This window comes from Poecilia reticulata, linkage group LG22 (assembly GCF_000633615.1).
Source record: "Poecilia reticulata strain Guanapo linkage group LG22, Guppy_female_1.0+MT, whole genome shotgun sequence".
NCBI lineage: Eukaryota > Metazoa > Chordata > Actinopteri > Cyprinodontiformes > Poeciliidae > Poecilia > Poecilia reticulata.
The window spans coordinates 19,453,659-19,474,912 of record NC_024352.1 but is presented as its reverse complement, the minus strand read 5'-3'; the positions used below and the strand labels follow the sequence as shown (position 1 = coordinate 19,474,912).

Sequence of the window (21,254 nt, the reverse complement as noted above, 5' to 3'; positions counted from 1 at the left end):
GAGTCAAAAATCACACTATAGTGCATGTAAACTAGTTTCTCCACACAAGGCAGATCTTTGAGACAAAATATGTTGAAGATTTCTGTAAGTATATTTAATTCTAGCTTCCTCTTCCATTTAAAGTCTTATGCATAACTTTATTATTGGTTTGATTTACTTGTATGAATTACTGGGGTTGCTGCCAACATTTCGTGTGAATTTCATGTTGGATGAAGCATAGAGTTTAAACACCTTAACTGTTGTATTAAGGTGTCATTATACCTATGACTCTTTCCCAATTAAATGTTTTAGCTTTGGTAGGACCTGCACAATGACAAACCTGAACATATTCAGGAGCATTTAAAATGAATGTATGCATGGTGCAGCTCCAGGAGAATAATACCAGCAGCTTAAGCGCAGAGTTTCAAACACAGAGTGGCCCTACCACTCGTTGCATTTTAATAACTGTATATCCCGAACACCCTAGGGAGAGGTGCATGTAGGGCTGTGGATCAGTACGTAAAAGCTGTGAGGGGAAAGGGGCAGTCTGAGTCCAGAATTGACTTTTCACAGCACGTCCTCTGAGGCAATCAGTCATTCTGACTGGCAGTGTTTGTGCTAATGTTCACACCTGTTTGGTGGCCTCCTGCCTCACACTTTACACAAGTGTGTTCCTTCCTGCCTGGAAATTATGCTGTGATCTCTCACTCCACCAAATGCTATGGGAAGCATAGAGAGATACATGGTTCCTGCTTGACTATGGCAGCAGGAGCAGAACTGGATCTAAATCTTTTGTTCCAACACAGTAAACCTGCTGCCTTTGTCCCTGCATGTACTGCTCTTTTTGTTTATTTTCCTAAATATAAGAGAATAACAGAAAAGAAAGAATCTATCCTGGACTAAGTGTTTCAGCTCATGGCTTTTAGTTGAATGAAATAATAAAAATCGCCTCGCTTCACTCTATAAACATGATTAAAGTGGAAAGACCATCTTTATGCAAGATGTTTTATCCCTCCCTACATTTTTCGCTGGCAGGTCATTTTATCTGCAGTGTCTGTGCACTCTCGCTGACTCTTATCACTGCTCAGCCCTTTACAAACAGGATCCATCAACTAACAATCAGACCAGAAAGAGAAGAGGTCACCTACACACTGATGCCTCCTGAATGATGGGCTAAAGAGAAAGTCTGTAACAAGCAGAAGATAAATCAGACATATTTCAGTTTTGGTGAGCTTTCAAGGCCGTGTTGTTTAGGGCAAACGAAGACTGAAGACAAACCATGAAGACAGAAAATTGGATTATGACATTAAAACAAAGGACAAAGTAAATGGAGTCACTTTATTGTGACTGATTCACAGAGCATTTACTGATGGTGAGTAGCAGTGGTAAAAAGCAGGGTGACAGTTATAATCTCATTCGCACAAGAACAAATTATAATAATTATTAGAGATAAAATTATTTGGTAGTTAGAAGGTTGTGAGTTCAAATTCCACCACAATGTCCTTAGGCATGACATTCAACCCTTGTTGGCTACCAATCTGCACATCAGTGAGTGAATGCGTGTTTGGACAAGTGAATGTAGACATTTTGATGGATCATACTATTTGGCTGAATTGTAACCCTACCATCTGACTGGTGCAGCTGTGAGACTAAAGTGAAGACTAATCAGACCAGAAAACATTTTTCTGTTGGTGCTGTCTCAGTTTCAAGTTGTTTGCTAATAGTAGTGATACTTAATATGTTCTGCTGCTGCTGTCGCTCATAACAGTCAACATATTCAAAGGTTGCATTGAGCATAAGGTGAGTGAAAAAGGAACATTTGTGAAGGTAATGTTAAACATGTATAACACTGATATTAAACCTAAAATCAGCTACCAATGGGGAATCATGTGCCATTCCTTACGTAGCACAAAACACAAAACAGAAGCCATCATTTAGAATCATATCCTTCCTCTTTTCTTTGTAACAAAGACTCCCTCTCTAATATTCCCAGCAGTGAGCCCTCATCTCCAGCAGATGTTCCCCTGCTGTGAAGTACAAGAGGAAAAAGGCAACTGTGGAGATGCTTCAGACCAAACTGTTGGAAGATTCTTTAGAAATCCTCTTGTGTCCTTACAGGAAAAAAAAATATATTTTTTTGTTTTACACCTACAAAGCCATTTAAACATTGGGTTGTTTTTGTTGTGTTTTTAGTTTATGTTTTTTTGTGAAAAGTAGTGAATTCATCTTGTGCAACAAATACATGTAAAATAACAGCTTTATCAGAATTCAGTGCATTGTAGGCTAAAGTAATTCAGTCTTTGGTAGAGAGGTTGAATTTAAATTTGGAAGGTCAATTTGTACAATTCTGTGTAAATGTGAACCCAACTTCAAAGGGTACAATATTTATGAAAATAAATGCCTTTAGGGTTGGTTTACCCATAACTCAGAGGGCTTCATGTGTAGATGTTCAGGGTGTCATTTGAGTTGGCAAATCTATGTTTTGAGTAGGATGTATTTTCTGCTGCTGAAAAAAGGACAAATATCTTGTAAGCTTTATGTCATGCCATACTTCTTTTATCCCATCCAAACAACACAGGTACTCTCCACATTTTTAATTCACTGAGTGGGGGGCAGTGAAGACCAGACTTCTCTAGGGTGCCATTTATTCAAGAATGGCTGCCAACCTGATTTTTCTTTTCTTTCTGGCACTTTTTCCTCATGGATCAATACGGATTTGAATGTTCTAATCATGCAATATCACATGAAAAGTAAACATTTGACTTGTCCAACCAAAACACTTCCTTTTTCAACCATTTTATTTTCTCAGATTTTAAAGACTGTTTTTGTTTGTTTTTTTTCCTTTGCTTCTACATGTTTTTTTTTTATTTCGTTTTATTTTACTGGGCATCTGAAAAATGTGATAATCATTTCAGAAGTTCAAAACTTAAAAAAAAAATGAAACTCGCATATGGCAGTAGTTTTAAACAGATTGCTCTCTGTCCGCATGTATTGGATAACTGCAACGACTAATAATTTGATGGCATGACATTCATCCTGTCCTCGCAATGACAGTCATTTAGAGACTAATCAACAGCATGTTTTGTCAGAAAACCATTCTCTTTAGAGATTTGCCCAGTCTCTGTGCTCTGCTTGTTTGTATTTGATACATGCTTCAGTGTTTGCAGAGATGGCAGCTGTGGACCTCAGTAATTGTCCTTGACAGAGTGGAAGAGAGCTGTTTCAGCTGGTGGAGATCAACATTGCGCTGGTTGTGCCAATCATGTGGCTCAACTCAGCCAGGCTGAGATGGATCAGCCAGTCACACCGTTAGAATAAAGTGACTCTTCTGTAATGGCCTGTCGGGATTTCATTTTCTAGGTGACAGAACACATTTACAGGACTGGGAAAGGCTCAGTTGCTGATGGGAAGTTATTCTTGGAGGCAATGCAGTGCAACAAAAAGGGGTATTTTGCTCCTTTTTTTTGACAAAATAAATATTTTTCTCACCCAAAAAAAATCTTTGGATTTCAAAGCACGAAGTAAAACAAGGTAACTTCTAAATGAAATCGAATGCCATCAAAAGGATAATATATTCTGGGGAAAAAAAGCCATGCTCAAAGGCAAATTTGTTGGGAAAATTGCTTGTTAGCAAAAAATAGCAGCCTAATGAATCAAGTCATAATATAGAGCTGTTGAAGACGAGTTGCAGGAGTTAAAACTGAGCATCAGAATGAAGATGAGCTTCCTGGCCATAGTTTTGTTGTTAATGTACAGGGATTTTTACACACAACCAGCTCTCAGGTTTACAGAAAATGGACCAAAAAAAACTAAATATCTTAATGACAGAGGAGAATGGACAGACTAGCTTCTGGTTTTCCAAGCAGGAATGACCAAATTCCACATATTATGTGGAATGGAAGTTACACAATAGGAAGACGATGGAGGGAGGAGCAGAGCAAACTTGACCATTATGTATTTTCCAGACATAGTGCCATTTTATAGGACAGTAAAGTATATCAAAAATAAAATAAATTTGACTTCATAATATGACACCTTGAAATAGGGCCTCTTAACCACCTTCAGAACAACAATGCTCCTCCATTATGCCAAGTTTCTCTTGAAACTGTGTGGGGATTTTGTTTGTTATTTTCGGTTTTGGTAGTGATACGGGTCAACCGGTACACTGCTGCTGCAGGTCTAAGGGTTTACATAGAAACCCGGCCACATAAAAAAATACCTGCTGGATAACATAAAGTGCATTGCAGCTTTGTGGCTCATGAAACCAGTAATGATAGTCATAAATGATAATTACAAATGTGCAATCTTGTTAAGATGTCATTGTCTGTGCAGCTTCTAACCTCAGAGCCTGTTCCGTCATGTGTTGCCTCTCCCCTTCAGTGATGTTTGTCTTGCTTTCCTGTGCAGGATCCTTTCACATCAACCTGGCACTTCCCTCACAATCTGCATTCAACCCAAACAGTGGAGCCCTGTAATCACAAATTCCCCATATTGTTTATAGCTCAGTGAGTCAGTAGCATGAACTGGTTTACCTGTGGGCTACAGCGGGAATGTCTTGAGCATCCCCGACAAGAACAGACAAAAACTCTGGCCTCAGGAAGCTTCAGTGATTCTCGACTTTTGTTACCCGCTCCCCACTTCGCTCTGTCTTCTTCTCGACTTCGTGTTGCTTTTTACCACGTGAAGCCGAAACTAAAGCAAAGATACATATCATTTTTTGCACACTTGGCAGCATCAATCAACAGAGTTTTCCTTTTATTTTTTTTTATTTTTTTTTGCACAACTTCTTCCAGCGCTCTCTCATTTTCATTCGGTGCCTTTTATTATAAGGATTTATGCCCTCACTTAACAGTTGCCAATCTGGCAGTGACAGTTTTGGCATAAAACCTTTATTTGAGGCACAGTTAAAGCACTGATGTTCTTATTTTAAACATTTGATAAATACAATCTGCCTGTGATCAACAAATGATTGCAGAACAAGAGTCTAAAGAGGAAGAGCTTTTTTTTAAAATTCAACTAACTCTGAAGGTTTGCCTCACAAATGTAACTTGTCAGCCAAGTTACATTTGTCAGCTGATCCCCACAGTCTGCATGGTAGTACATCTGTATGTCTAGCATGAGCCATGTACACAGAGACAGGAACAATGAGTTCAAACCAAGTCTTTAAAGGACTAGAAGATAGACTTTTATCACTAAATCTGACATTCAAGGGGTTAAGCAATTAGACAGAGATTAAAAATGGCATTCATAAAAAAATTGGAACAAATATATTGATAAATAATATTTCATTGCAATTTTTAAAAGTTTTTTTGTTTTTTTCCAATCGGCACAGGTAGAGCTGATAATAAAATGCCTTAAGTGGGTTAAAGCTTCCTGGAATGTATTAACAAAGCAAAATTTACCATAAACAAGAATCTTGTCTGATGAGGAGATGGTCTTTGTGCTACAGATAAATAGATGTGTGCTCTACCTAATGCCATGTTGTTCTGGTATTGGAGTGTTTGGCATTCTCATATTCTAGCCACCTGTTATGTGAACAGCTAAGCTTCATTCATTCTGCCTGGGTGATATTCACACCAGTCGCAAGTGAGACTCTCTGCTCTGAGCCAGCTGACTGAAACAGACAATTTTCTAATCGATGCTCATTCCACATTTTATAAGGGAATGTGAGCGCATTCCCTTCTCTCCCCTCATCTTCACCCTCTTTTCTTTTTTGTCCTTCTCTCTCTCTCTTCATCTCTGCCCGAAGTCGCCATGGGTTGTATCCATTAGCCACTCTGTCTGCTTTCCCGTTTACAGAAGTCTCCCTTTAAATCCCAATCTGAAGTGAGTATACCCTGGGGCCTTAAGGGACTTCATCATCGCCGTATCCGTCTCGCACCTGGAAAACTGGAATCAAATGGCCCAGGAAAAAACTCATTACTGTGGTATTCCTCTGTGGTTGTAAATTGCGATTTGAAGGATTGTGAATTTCTTATCCAGTTTTTGTTTTTTTCAAAACACTAAAGAGGTGTGGAGAGATGCAGACTACATCGACTTGATTAATCTGGGCTCTGCTGGTCCCAGCAAGCAGCAGAAGCAGCGTTTCCAGACTCGGATGGAATTCACTGCACAGAGACTCCCATCGAGTTACAATATGGCAATGTTTACACTTGCTCCGAGCCATGTAATAGGGACACCGGCTTGCATAATAAGTGCTATTCTGGAAGTTAAATTTTAATCCCCCAAAGAGTGCATCACCTGAGAAAATTAAGATCCAAACAAGCATGGAAAGTCATCTCTGTATTTTGATACCATCCTGAAATAACACCAGCTGCATGTAGAAAGAAGCTTGCGTGAGTTGAATTTGTTGACGGAATTCAAAATATTTCCGAGCACATGAATATGAAATACAAAAGCATTTCCAAATGAGCAGTGGTAAAAAAATGCTTTACAAAACTATCTGCACCCTTTTAACCTTTTCACTTGTCTTTATTTTCTTTTGAACATTTTTAAAGGTTCTATTCATCTTGGTTACATTAACTTCATCTTGGTTTGTCCCAACCAAAAGGAAATTAATCATAAATAAGTCAAAAGAGATGCATGGTTTAAAATATGGATCATCATGCAGTGGGGATGTTTTGCTTAAACAGGGGCAGAGGAGATGGTCAGAGTTGACTGAAAGATAAATGGAGCTAAATGGACAGCAGTCCTCACATTAAAGATGTTGAGGTCTGCAAAAGCCTTGAGTCTTGAAGCTTTATGTACAGACTTAACTATTGGATGGATCAGATCAAAGCATTTTGATATGTTAGAAATAACACAGTCAAAGTCCAGACCTAAATATAATTGTGCATCTGGCATGGAAATCGATGTTCACAAACAAACAATCTATCAGGGCTGGACTGGAACCAAAAAAATGGCCCAGACAGTTTTGACCATGGTGACCCACCACTATATATGATACATGAAGGTACACAAAATCTCAGAGGATATAAGTGCATGTTGTATTGCTTTAAAAGTTAAAACAAAGCACTGAATCCTACAAGGAAGAGCAACCATGTAAAGAAAAATTGCCATGCTCTTCCACTGCTTGGAGATTTTCTTCTTGGGCGAGATGGCCACAGTGTTACAATTCCTATCTTGGAGTGAAAGTGAATATCAAAGAAACACACGTTAAATAGAAGGGTCTTCATCAAAGTGCCACCTTGAAGAATAAAAGCAGAGAGGTTTGCAAGTGTTACCTCTTAGGTTGCCTCCCAATGATAAATAATAATAATAATAATATTTCAGCAAAGCAATGTTTAACTAATATTATATACTATAAGTTGTAAAACCTGAAAGCTATAACTCCATGGCATGCTAAAATAACTAAATTGGACACCAAGTTTGAAAATCAACCAATGGGCATCACGGTCAACAAAAGTTATTTATAATACACCTTTTTTGGTAACATTATTCACCTTCAGGGCAGCCTGTAAATGGGCATCGGCCTACTGGGCATTGCCACCTGACTGCCATCCATTCTGTCTGAGCTTGAATTCTTTTGCAGAGAAGAGTGGATAAAATATAATGAAAATATTGTCTTTCTCAAAATATTTCACATTCATACTGCTTTACACAGTTTGTGCTTCAGGGCTCTGAACTGTTTCAAAGCATCGTAAGTCAAAGTGCAGCTAAATAAAATACTCAATACTGGCATTTCTTTAACATACGCAAATATTCAATCTGTTCACCTTGGCTTCACAAGCAGCACAGGATCATAGACTCTCCAAGTAGTCAACTCAAAATCCAAATAAGTGTGTTTCAAACATTATACTTCATTTATAGTACTGAATATCACTGGTCCTGGCTCATTTTTTTCCTGTCAGCTTCTCATACATGTGTTTGACTCGAAGCGATTTGGTCTCCAGCGCTTCTAATTTTCCTCTGGGAGCACGCTCGCCTTGAAGGGCAGCCAGTCCTCTCCGTTTCTCATTTACATGACATTATTCAGTAGGCTCCATTTCCTGTTCCCATGACCCCTTGATGTCTTCAACCCTGTGTCATCTGGCATTACCTCTGCAGAATTTAATTTCTGGTGAGCAGAGCATCCTGACAGGGCTGCCCATGGATCCTGTGAGGTCATATTGTTGGAATAATATAAAGTCGATGTGCACAGAGAAATGGTGTTGTATTGAGCCCTGCGTTGCACTATTATGCATTTGTATATTATTTCAGAGATAAAAATGTCATATACCATTATTTTTTTGATACAAAATCAATTAATATAATACATTAACTATATTTGAAACAATCATAAAAAAATATTTACAAATTTTAATACATTTAAACAATACCAAAAGGAAATTAAATTAATGTCGCAGCCTGTTTACATCTCGGGGGAAATCAGCTAAGAGGAAACAGGCTGAATAATCTGCCAATAATTGCTGATAATTTACAACGAGACCACAAATGTTTCCAAACAATAAAACTATTTGCATCCATCCGTTACAAACTATTCTTTATGCAGAGGCTATCTGGTTAATTAGATCCAGCATCTAATCAATGTGATTTCTGAGCAATTGCTCGTAAGTCATTGTGCAACAATAGTGCCAGCGATCACAGATTTACAGGACTGTCGATACACTTTTCTAAAATGATATTTACTCTTTTTCCATGAACATCAATTCCCACATTGTTGATGCAGGTTATTGATTGGCTGAATCCCTGCTGAATATTAAAAAAAACCTCCTTCAGATATCATGTGTTCCTTTTAGCCTCTGGCCTACACGCTGTGTGACATCTGCCCGAGAACACAGAGGGTCTGAGATTCAGGGAAGAACTGTTGCCTTCCTGGGTTTTCCCACGAGAACCTTCTGAACGCTCTCATTCACGATGCTCAGGTGTTGCTACACTATCATTAGTGGTCAGTGTTTCTGGGAAGAACAACCCAGACTATGCGGGAATACCGAGATGTAGGAGGTGCTGAGGTGGAGAGACCTGTTGAATGTTTTCCACCTATTAAGCTGTGGATCAAAATATAATCAGGACTCTCTGCTTTGAGCTGTAGCTTGAGGGTTGTGAAAAGTGTAAGTTGAGAACAGTTGAGCTTCCAAATTAAAAACCTGGATGATAATCAAGATTAAATAAAAAAAACAAAAAACTGGATTTTGCATTTCAAATTCTTGACAGAAAACGACAGAAAACATGCAGGAGACACAAATCTTAGTCACAAATGAGTTGTTTATGGGTAGCTGTTCTGTAAACATCATTATACCGCAGGTCACCCAGGACACAAATAATTAATTTAAAATTTAAATGCGGTGTATCGTCTTTTCTGTGGTTACCCTCCTGAAGAATAAACACAGTTTCCTAAACACAGTCCTGTGAATCTAGTTAAAAACCAAAGAGACTTCTTTGGCAAAAGTAGCTTTTCCAGATCTTCAAAAAAGTTACCCGCTCAGAATAATTTATAAGCAGATTTTTATGAAACTTTCCAGTTAACACACATTCTTGTATTTTAATTTTTGTATTGGTCTGTCATGATATTCTAAGAAATTAAATGTGATGTTTTTATAAGCGTCAAGTGGAAAGTTATAACAGAGATAAAGGGTGAAATACTCCATTCTCTGTCTAGTTTATCTTTATAATCTGTTTCACTTTATGAATTGAGTTATTTAAATAAGTTAACTTTTAAGTACTAAATTTATTCAGATGCAACTGTTACCATAGCAGATATTAAGCACTTTCAAAACGTTTCCATGTTTCCATGTTACTGCACCAAAGTCACACTGGCAGCAGTTAGGAAATTTAAGTTGCCTGTGAAATTTAATGACTTGTTTACAGTTAAGTCTTTTTTACAGCAACTTTTTTTCTCAGTGGCCTAATTTCATCTCTGCAACGAATCCAAGTTTATCAAAGCTCACAGTACAAAAGCTAACAAACAAATGTACAATTTCAGTGCTGTTCTTGAATCTTCCTATAGGATCATTCTTAAACAGTAATAAGATTTCTGGTATATCCATCTCTACATAAAAAATAATAATAATTTACTGGGATCTTGAAGCAGAAGTGATTTTTTGTCTTGCATATGAAGGTTTTATAGCTCAAGAATTACAAAAAAGTAAGAATACAAACTGTAGTCAACTCATCATATTCAGTTCATTTGGGTCAAGTCTGTGCATTTATGGGAACTAGAAGATTTTAACAGCAGTCATTTGTTGCTCTTGACCTCTGACTGGTGAATGTGCACAAAGAAGAAAGGACCTGAATACCCTCCAAATCTGAAAGTCGAGTTAGAATTTATGCAAAACTAGATGGCAGTGAAACAGAAGTCATAGGTTCATTTCAACAGTCCAAAAGCGGTTTGCATTAAATGCAGATTATCTGGCAGTACTGCCTTGCCCTTTCCCTGAACTTTTGTACTTGTGAACCCTCAGTGGACTGTCCTCATTTCTGAATGTGCAGAAGTTTACTTTAAACCTCGCAGATTTGGAGCACAAACCGTGGTGTCCATATTTTCAGACCGCCGCGGTGCTAAAACATGCATTATTCAGACTTAACTATACGACTGGAAAAATAAAATATTAAACGATTGTAAACAGTGTTTGAAAAATGAGGAAAGAGTGTCTCTGCTCAAAATAAGAATACTGCAATTATAATCAGCAAACTCCACACAGGATTGTGCTGTGGCACATGTTGCGAAAATGTCACAATCAAATAAAGGAGCTTCACCACTTCACTCCGAAGATACTGGAAAGCCTGTTCAAATATCTAAATGTCAACTGCGCATAAACACTTTCCAATTATGGTTTATGTGCATGCAGCAGCTGCAGGGCAGGAGTCCACACGTCCCTTTGTCGAGCCTTCAATCCCCTCTGGGTTTGAATCAACATGCACAGAATTTATAAAGATGGCACTAAGAGAAAAGATTTAATGAAACAATCTGAAAAATATATCTATGCATCTTTCTTTAGGGGGTTTAGATTCTCCACCTGATCATAAAAGCCCTATTTCTTTTGGTCAGCAGCCACTAAAGTTCAACAACCATTTATTGCCACAATTGTCTCGTGTGTGATGGAGATGATGATGACTGCTGGCTGCCTGTCATCACAGCCCCACCAGCAGACATGCCATTATTGTTAAATGATAGGTCATTTGTGGCACACTGGTGCAACAGGCCTTGCTGGACCTTCTCTGACCCTTCTACTAATTACACCCTGAGGACCGAGAACGAGCCAATCGTAGGGGAGCAGTTTGGCTCACTGCTCTCCAACAGGGGATCTCCTGTCTTGTTGCCAGTCAGATATGTGGTTGTGCTTGTCCTTCCCATCTCACAAAACAGATAAGAGGCCTTCCTTTAGCTCACAGACATGCTTCAGGCCTTGAGTGAGCCTTTATAGCTTAGCCTACTGTGCATCCTTCAAGGTTTTCTGTGTATTTTTGAGTCTTTGTCCACTGGGTTATTGCACACCAGGTCTTTTCAAATCTGTTTTGACGGGCTAATTGCCCAGGTTATTAGCATGCACAGCTAGCCCCATGCTCAGACTGGGAAGAAGAAATCCCTGCCCAATTATTACAGTCCCAGAAACGGTGGCAGAACGCTCTCCCTGCAGTCTGGTTCAGACTAGTTTTAGCTTTCGGTGGAGCAGCTGGTAACAGCTCACTGTCTGCATTCTAGACAGGCTTCTGAAACTGAAAAAAAGATATCCATAATACAGCTGGAAAAAATGCAACATTGATGGTTTAGTAGGAGGATAGTAACATGAATTATATAAATACTCAAAAAGCAAAACAGTGTTATAGAAAGGCCTTTTTTATGTCCATTGAGCAATCTGCATCACAAATAATAGCAATTTTTAAAAATGTATCTTGAAAAATATTTTTTTTAGGATCAATTTTTTTGACTAACACTAATAATCAAAAACTTCCAAGATATTCACATGGATTGTATCAGACATTCCCCTTTTCCCTTCTGACAAATCAACATAAACCTGTCCTGTTTGGTCAGGGAAGACTACCAAAATAATTTATATATGTCAAATGACAAAACAATGAAAGTTGTGTAGAATGTTTTTTTTTTTAACTCCTTAGATTCAGAAGTGTAAGTTCTTTCTTGGTAAAATTGCTTTATAAAACTGTGAACTTAAACGAAGATATTGGTTTCCTTTAACAAGCTTTTCCCAGTAGTTTGGCCCATTCCTCCTAACAGAATTGGTGTAACTGGGTTAAAATAGACCTGGTGTAACACATTTTTAGTCCAGCTGAGATCAAAGTTCAACAATAAACAACATGTAAACTTTGACAGTCTAGCAAGCCTCTTTGTCTCAAATGACAAACTAGAGCAGATTTTATAATTTAATCATCTACATGTGACATGTAAACAAAAGATGCAGTTTTCACATAGGAAGACCAGCTATTTGAGACAAACCTGATGTGCACACCAGAACCTTTACAGTTGACAGCAGATAATGTGATTTATGCTACGGGGTTGTGGTGGGGTCTATGATGATGTAAATGCTATATTTATTGGGAGTGTGCACAGCTTTCTGCAGACAACCATATAACACTTTATTGCGACCGCCTGGGCTGGCTCCATTTGCTGTGAATGGAAACAACGTAACCCTAAAGTTGTGGGCACCTACAGCCATAAATACATCTATGTAACGTAACGGATAGACTTTAAAATAAATCCAACTCAGGTTGAAAATAATGTTAGAACGCTGTTTAGGATTTGTTTGTAATTTTCTTCTTGTGCTTTAGCTTCTTAAACTCCACTTTTGCAGTTGCTCTTTTATGCTTTTGATCTAGTTGTCTTAATCTTCCAGCACACCAGGTCTATTTTAAATCATTACTCCTTCTGCATTTTTTTCTCAGTTTTAAGCTATTGTTTTCTTTACATATTTTATATATAGAAAGTATGGCATAAACACGTGTCATGAGACAGGCATAATGTACTGGCTGGTGTGACTTTTTTGTAAAAAAGAAACAGAGCCTCCTAAAAGCACATCACTGACTCTAATGGCACAGAAGTACTCCGCACTACTTCATCAGGAAGTCTCTTTTTTTATTTGCAGTCATTACACGACTAAGTGTAAAAGCCTGCTCCAGTACCATGTTGTTCAGGTTTTAAAGCCTCTGCAGGGGGAGATATCTCTGTGCTGTGATCCATAGAATAAACACTTTATTTGCTTCAAGCTCCACATGTTCAGATGGCTGCGCAGAGGGAGAGGAGACACATGGGACATCACAAGATTATACACTCTTTGTATTCACTGCAAGGTTAAATCAAGGTAAATTCCATGCATTTTGTTTGAAGTCCTTCAGCTAAGATTAAGCAGGATTGTTTTTTTAGGGCAACACAGCACCTGCATTTTTATGATAAACAAACAAAACTGGACATTCAAATCAAGTAACAATTGCCCTAGAAGAAACCATTTTCACCTTTTAACCTCTTCTTTCTCCACACTGTGTCTACTGTTTTCCTGAATCTGTGAAAGACATTGGGCCAGTGCCAGATCCGATATGTGGGAGCGTTTCTTATGTTTCTCCTGAGGACACGCTCAACATACAAATTATTCAGCATCCTTGTCCTTATACCATCCCATCTCCAAGTCCTTTGTCAGAAGGTTCATTGGGCTGAAGGGCATGGGCAGTAACAATAAATCTGAGTATGTTTATCTTACAAAACATGGGCCAGGAACAACACGACAGGCTAGCCCATGAAGGCTTTTCCTGCATGACTGCCACTCTGTAAATTATAGCTCTATTAAAAGCTTTTCTGCAATGAGTACAGTTTGACATCTTAATCCATATTATGACAGGAAATAAACCAGTTCTTGACTAAATGAATTATATCTCTTAAACATTTTCACATTCTGCCAAGTTACAAGTTACAAACATCAGCGTCGTTTTCGGAAAAGATCAACACTAAGTTGTACAAAATAGTGAAGTAGAACAAAAACAAAACATTTTTTTTTTATAAACAAAACCTGAAGTGTGCTACAAAGGTGTACTGAGCCACTATGAGTCATGCACATTTGCAGAATCACACATTAATACCTGCGATTTCATTACAAATGTCCTCAAATCTTTGTCGTCATTCTGCTAATGTTGAAAAAAAAACTATTTTGAAATTGTAGTATTCCATTATAGAGAAAATGAAATTCAAATCACAAGTGAATACGCTTGTTCACACAATAACTCAATAAAAATCATGGCAAAGAAATATATAAACAGAGAGATGCGGCACAATCACAATCCAGCCTTGGCGCTAGCGCTTATCTATCAGCCATCAGAGGAAACGTCAGCGTCTTATTGAAGCATTGGAATGGAAAACCCCTTATAGTTGGAAGTGGCTGCATATGAAACATTTTGGTGAAATTGCAATTTTACAGAAGAACTATGGATTCAACATATCGAATGACATGTTCTCTACATGCTACCTAGTATTGTAGTAGGTATGTGATGTGAATCAGGAAGCAGTTTATGTTACATTACATTGCAGCACATTCGGCAGAATTTAAAGTCCTGCTTTATCATTTGACAATGGCATCCCTGCAGTACAGCAGATAAGATCGCCATGCATAGCATACAGTTAAGCATCATCATCAGTCAAAGGACAATATATCTCCAACTGGAATATTGCATGTCTGTGCCTGCAGATCCACAGCCAACAAAGCCCGCTATCCTTCAGCTCTTTCTTTCGTGTATCTCTTTCAATATCCTGTATCCTGATGAGTCGGAGAGTGGGGTGTTGACCTGAGGTTTAAATCTCAGGCAAGTCCATTATAGTAAGACAGAACAAAGTGCTGATAGAGGAGACAGATACAGCCTTAAGGACAAAGAACATACATCCCCACCTGTTTTTATAGACCTGTACGGCCATCTTTGCTCCTGTTTGTACTTTTTACACTATTTTTTCATATTTATAGTTCAGTGTCTTCTAAATGCACCACATGCTCCACCACAAAATACTGAACAGAGAGTTATAGTCATTCTTCACTGGGATGTGTTTTCCCAATACAGCTAAATCTGTCCCAGTGGATCAAACCCTGTCAGATAAGCGCAGACAGCTATCAGTCCATTTCATCCACACAGACATGCCAGCTCAGTGGTGGGGGTGATTATCTCAGCAGAGGGGTGGACATCCCCCATAAGCTCCGGGGATCATTGTAGCAGAGGTTTCATTATTTATCAGATCTTCTCAAATGTCTCTTTATCCAAAGCAATCTTTATCAGCAATGAAAATCAGTTCCTTGCAGGTGCATCTCAATATCACTGAAGTTGATCTATTTCAGTGGCACAACTCAAAATGTTAAACTCATTTTATACATGCATTAAACTCAAATGATTTAAACAAGTGTTTATATTTGTTAATTCGGATGACTGTGGCTTACATTTAGCACAAAAACTAAGCTGATCAGAAAATGTGAATATTGCATTAGACCAATAAAAATACATTTTAGAAATGGAAATAACTCTTTGACAAATATGTCTATGTACTGTCAGAATATGCACTTAATACTTAGTTGGGGCTCCTCTTGCATGAATTACTGCATCACTGCATAGAGGTGATCAGTCTTTGGCTATGCTGAGGTGTTAAGAAAGCCCAAGTAATAATGTTTTGTGAACAAGTGTCTTTGACAGATACCTTCTGGAAACTACCGTCCTTGTGGAGTATCTGCTGGATGTCTGTCTGGTCAGAATTGTAGTAGGCCATTTTGTTATGTTTCGTTGATTGCGACAACCCAAAGGCAAAATCATGACTTAGAAGGTATTTTGAAAGGGAAATAAAACGTACAGCAATGGGGCAACCATTGAGCAATACATCAAAAAGACGAGAGTTCTAGCTGCAAAGAAATACTCTGCAGGCAACTGGCTAAAGAAAGGAGCATTAAAACTGCAGTGAGGTGATTACTTTGAGAAGGATCAGGTGAATTTAAACATATAAATGCACGACAAAGCTAAGTGAAGAATGCAAAAAGACCTATAGGAGACCTGAGGAAAATTTTAAAACATAAGAACTCAGACAAGACTAAATGTCAAACTCCAAGGATCATAACCATGACATTGGTTCTGTATTGTAAATCTTTTTAATTGGTTTTATACTATATTCCAATTTTCTGAGGTTAGTATTAGCTGCAAGCCATAATCATAAAAATTAACATGCTTGAAATTTGTCACTTCAATAAATGTATATAATTCACAGTTCAAAAAGTGTCCTTTTTTGAATTTAATAACTGAAATACGATATTTAAAAGATTCAAATATATTGACATGTACCTGTATGCAATTAAACATCATTGTAATAACAAACCAGTTTTGAATGAAGACAAAGCTGCTCATTCAAATTTGCAATAAAATGCATTTTATCTAGGCATTTTTATCCTCCATAGATAAAAAGGATCCCTACTCAGGGCATTTTTTATGTATTAGTGTAACATCAATCATCTGCACAACGAGCCAATCTCAGCACACAAAAAGAAAACAACTGAAGTTAAAATAAATAGATTTGTAAGTAGCAAAACCAATTTGAAACAAAAAAGTAAGATTTACTTTACATTTAAAAGATGGGAGCTACCACGGTTCATAACATGGTTGTGTTCATCTAAGAGTTGAGCAGAGCAGTTTAAAAGTGAATTGAAGCCTTGTATTCGCCCTCATTAACTCCAGAGCTGCTTGATCTCATAAACGGACATATAGTGCAGACGCTTTCTACTCTACTCCACCTATTCATTAGTCTCAATTTTCCACAATACATCTGACCTTGCAGCCACTGACCTATGGGCTTGTAAACATAAAGCAATTTCAAACGTCCTTTTAAAACGAAAAGCAAATTAGTAGTAAAAAGCATATGAGCTCATGAGGAAAGGACACTGAATATTTAGCTTTTAGCAGAACTATTACAACACACTGTTAAAAGGCCCTTACCTTTGCTTTGTAGAAGACCAGACTTTAACAGGAAAACCACTAAAAGCTGCATCAGATAAAAGCCGAATCAAAATACAGACGAAATACTGGTAAAAAAAAACCATAAACATCTCCTTATGTTTTGCAGAGCATGTCTCAGAGGCTATTAATTTGACTGCTGTGAACAAACACAACACTCACCTTTAAAATTTAGGAATTTATTAACTGCATCTGAGGCTTTTATCTTAAGGCCTTAACCCCAAATCACAGCCTGAGAAAATTTCCAGTTAAAGACCTCATTATACCGTAATTCAGACAGGCAATGACGACTCTGGCTGTCAACAGATGCCAGCTTTTTCTTATTATCACATATATGTGGAGGATTGGGTGGACTGACATATAGGCAACAAATTAAGTCTACTGCTCTGGACACATTTGTTCGTGTTGAGACTCATAAGCATCTTATGACTGTGACATCTTACAGCAAATGGACACTTCTGCAGCCTCACGTATTCCAACATTCTATTGTTTTTCAGCTGCTTATTGCAGATAGTTCAAAGTTGATTCTGCTGCACTAAAAAGGTTCAACAATAGGTTAATAAATTGCTGAGATTTTTCACCTTGAGTTCCCATCTCCCACAAAATGGCAGCTCAAGGCAAAGGTTTTAGTTGTTTGTATTCATGTATTATATTTTGAATGAAAAGTCACAGCACAGGTGTTTAAGATTAAATTATTTTTCTCCAGACAAGTCATCATTAGTACAGCTATATTTTGCAATTTCTTAAAATCTATATTCACACTACATATAACGTTTTTGCAATCACAGTCAATTTTATTACGACCAAAGCTTCTTTTCTTTAGACAATTCATATTTTTAGAAGCTTGTAAGACGCATCTGCTTTCTGCTGAAACATCAGGCCATCATTTTACTCTAAGTATATTTATTTATAAGAAGCCTTCTGATTGTTTCCTGGACATCTTCCGTTTGGTAGCAGATACACCAGGGCAGACCCAGAACTCAGAACTACACCATGGTTTCCCTCACCACAGAACTGTATCTGCACAAACCCAAGCTTAAACCACTTAAAATAAAACTCTGCAGTCAGATAAATTATTGGAGGAAATGCACAGCTTTTCTGCCAATAATTATCTTGGTAATCATTGTATGTTTTCCATTTTACAGAGATAATATCTCAGAACCTTCTTAAAAAAAGCCAACCCTTAAAAACCTGAATGGAGCTTTAGTGCTGACATCTCTGATTCACACAGGTATAATTGTGAGCTCCAGTTCAACATTAAACCACTCAAAGGGTATACTGTAATTTGTCCCTTTTCTTTGAGATCCATTAAAAAGATGCCATAAAAGCACTCTCCTCTGCTGAATGCTGCTTTTACAATGCACAAAAGTAATATGGGCTCAAAAGAGATTGAGCAAAACATCACAAACTGGGATCATTTGCAGACAGAAAAATGGAAGCTTATTTAAGCCTGCAAAAAAAAAATCAAAGGTATGAAAGTCAAAAACATTAAATGGTGCCTCCTTCTGATTGTACGCTGCTCTCACTTAGATATAATTACATCAGTTCTTCCCACTACCATCCTGTGCTGAACCGCAGGCCTGTGAGGCACCGTAAAGACAAATATGATTCATAGGGTAAAACTGACTTCTTGCTGAAGTAAGTGGAAGAAAAGACTCTTTTGTTACTTTTCAACTTTAATTTTTTATCTAAGGGAGCCTAGAGGACTGATCCTTTCAGCTACTGGGGAACTCTACCCCCAGAGCACATCTTTTATCACAGCAGAGCCAGAGGGATGTGGGGAGGCTGATCTCTGGAGAGCACTGTGAGAGACAGCAGGGAAACTGGAGTACAGCAGTGATCAGCATTCCTGTCTTCACTGGGCTTCATGCAATGTTAAAACTTGACTTTTACCATTGGCATACAGCACTCTTAAAACAATTACTTACCTCACATCATTGGCTGCTTTACTCTATTACCATGATAGAACAAACAGAGATATATTCTTGATCTTTTCTCCCTAAACAATACACCATCACTGTCTGTCAGTGTGTGTTTGTTAATAAGGGTGCCATTAATTGTGGGTGATTAAAAATAAAAAAAATAAAAAAATCACCAAAATAATAATTTATTAACCTCACCGACATGAAACAAAGCAAAAAGATGATTTGCTTTAAAATAAGATTTAAAATCCGAACAATAAACGTCTTCAAGTTAACAGTGAGACTTGTGATTAAAACCGGCAGCTGCATGAATTCATTACTCATTCATTATGTTTTAACGGTATTGATATTGTCAGCAAAGACGAGTTTGACCTGAGGACAAACCTATTTATGTGTGACGTTGCTTAGATGTTTTTGCAAAGTTTTTATCTAAATTACATTAAAATTGCTTGCAACTTATATAATAAAATATTTTTAAGTCTCAGACATTTGTGAGATCTTATGAAGCCGACATGGTTTATTGAAACAGTGTCTTCTGGTCCAGAGGTTGCATTTAAAGCCTTACCCTGACTTCTTCAGGGCCAAATGATCACCTCCAGTAAAGGTCATGGAAGACCATGATGGATGGCCACTGCTGTGATTTAATTTAAAATAAAGACCAATAAACACCAGGCGCATGCTACTGGCACAGGGGGATGATGAAGGACCCATTAGTTAAGCAAAGGTCGTAGACTCCTCCCCTGACAGGCGTTGTCACTAAGCCATCACAAACAGCGGAGTGGGACGTGGGGGCCAAAGAGGGTCAGAAAGCCACAACTGCCCCGCAGAGGATCTGTGTACGATGTGTGTGCTTATCAGCCCTGTCAGAGATAGACTGAGAACGAAGGAGGATTCTCAGTAGGGTTTAAAAATGTACTATCCTGGCATGCAGTCAGGTACTGAGTTCACTCTGTGTTTAGAGTAGAATCATCAATCAATCATCATCTAGATTTCAAAGTAAAAATTACAGGACAGCATATGTGCACATGCACATGTAATTAAACAAGTGCCTAACAAATGTATGAAGCTTTCTCACTTTAAACGCCCAAACTTCACTACATTCTGCTAAGATACAACACTACACTATGACTGAAAGTAGCATCACTGTGAAGTGAAAGAAAAATGATACGCTGTCTTGAAAATACTTTTTGGAATAAAATCTGACTGTGAACCATCTTACAACTCAAGGAAAAACTCTGCAGCAGCTGAAGCCACCTGCTGCCTCGAAAAGGTTTTCTTCCAAGATTTCCCTGTGTTAGCTCCTTTCATTTTCCCATCAACAAGCTTGACTGCCCTGCTGACAAAAAAGCATCCTCACAGCACATTGCTGCCACAACCATGTTTCATCAAACGGATGGTGCGTTAAGGGTGTTAACTTTCCTTACACACACAGAAGTAAGTTATCCTCTCAGCGGATGTCCCTACCTGAGCCGTGGATCTCTGCAGTCACTATGTTACCCTGAAGCAGTGACAAAAGATATTCAAAGGGTATGAATACTTACTCAAATAATGTGAATATTACCTTGCTTTATGTGGAGGGCATTTATTTCAAATCAAGGATCTTTTCATTTCTATTTGGTTTAATATTTACAAAAACCAAAGTTTTTTAAAGGAAATAAGTATCAGTGTAAATTATAAATATATTTTCTTTGACTAAGCATTTAAATGTTGCATATTTGACCAAGATTGTTTTGCATAATTGTTCAACATCATGCTATAGGGTGCACAGTTTTAACATAAACTGCGAATTAAGACAACCCATTCACATCTGCAGCTACTTTGAAAAGCTTCATAAAGTAAACATAAATAATTCTGCTCAACGAAGGTCAAAAATCAAAGAGAATAAAACGATTATATTATTCAAACTAGATGCTAGATTTTGTGTACTGCAAACATATGACATAGTATAAAATGGTCAATACCCACATCTGATATACAGACTTCAAAATCTCTGTCAAAACAAACAAATTTAAAACACTAATGTAGAAATGTGCACAGCACAAGGGTAATTTGCTGCCTTCAATTGCTCCCACTAATGGCATCTAATAGGTTCTGTGGGCCAAAATAGTGACAGCATGATGTATTTGGCCTGAGAGCAAAGCTAATGACTGCCATCAAATGCGATTTCAGTTTTCAGTCATGGTTATCTCAGTGGAGTCCAATTTATTTAGTGCTACCTTTTAAACTGCAGCGTTTGGCAAAGACACATGGCCAACAAAAACATGACCGAAACCTATCGCCTATTACAGCTGCTGATTGGGTTGTTAAAGACACGTCTCAGGTTTGTTTTCAGCCTGCAATAATGATGACCCTAATTGTGCCATTTAGTAAAGGTGGAGGTGACAGATAGAGGAAGTGAAGAAACTTTGACATAATGTCTGCAACCATAAAAAAGTAGGAACT

The 21,254-nt window shown here is 37.8% G+C and overlaps 1 long non-coding RNA gene across 1 annotated transcript in view; it reads right to left on the bottom strand.

Annotated features, from left to right (window-relative positions):
• LOC103459001 (uncharacterized) overlaps window positions 1-21,254 on the bottom strand; it is a 125,548-nt gene that overhangs the window by 43,545 nt on the left and 60,749 nt on the right. Inside the window, exon 2 of the long non-coding RNA XR_532659.1 lies at window positions 4,320-4,448. This is a non-coding gene — a long non-coding RNA (uncharacterized LOC103459001). The remainder of the gene's footprint in view (window positions 1-4,319; window positions 4,449-21,254) is intronic.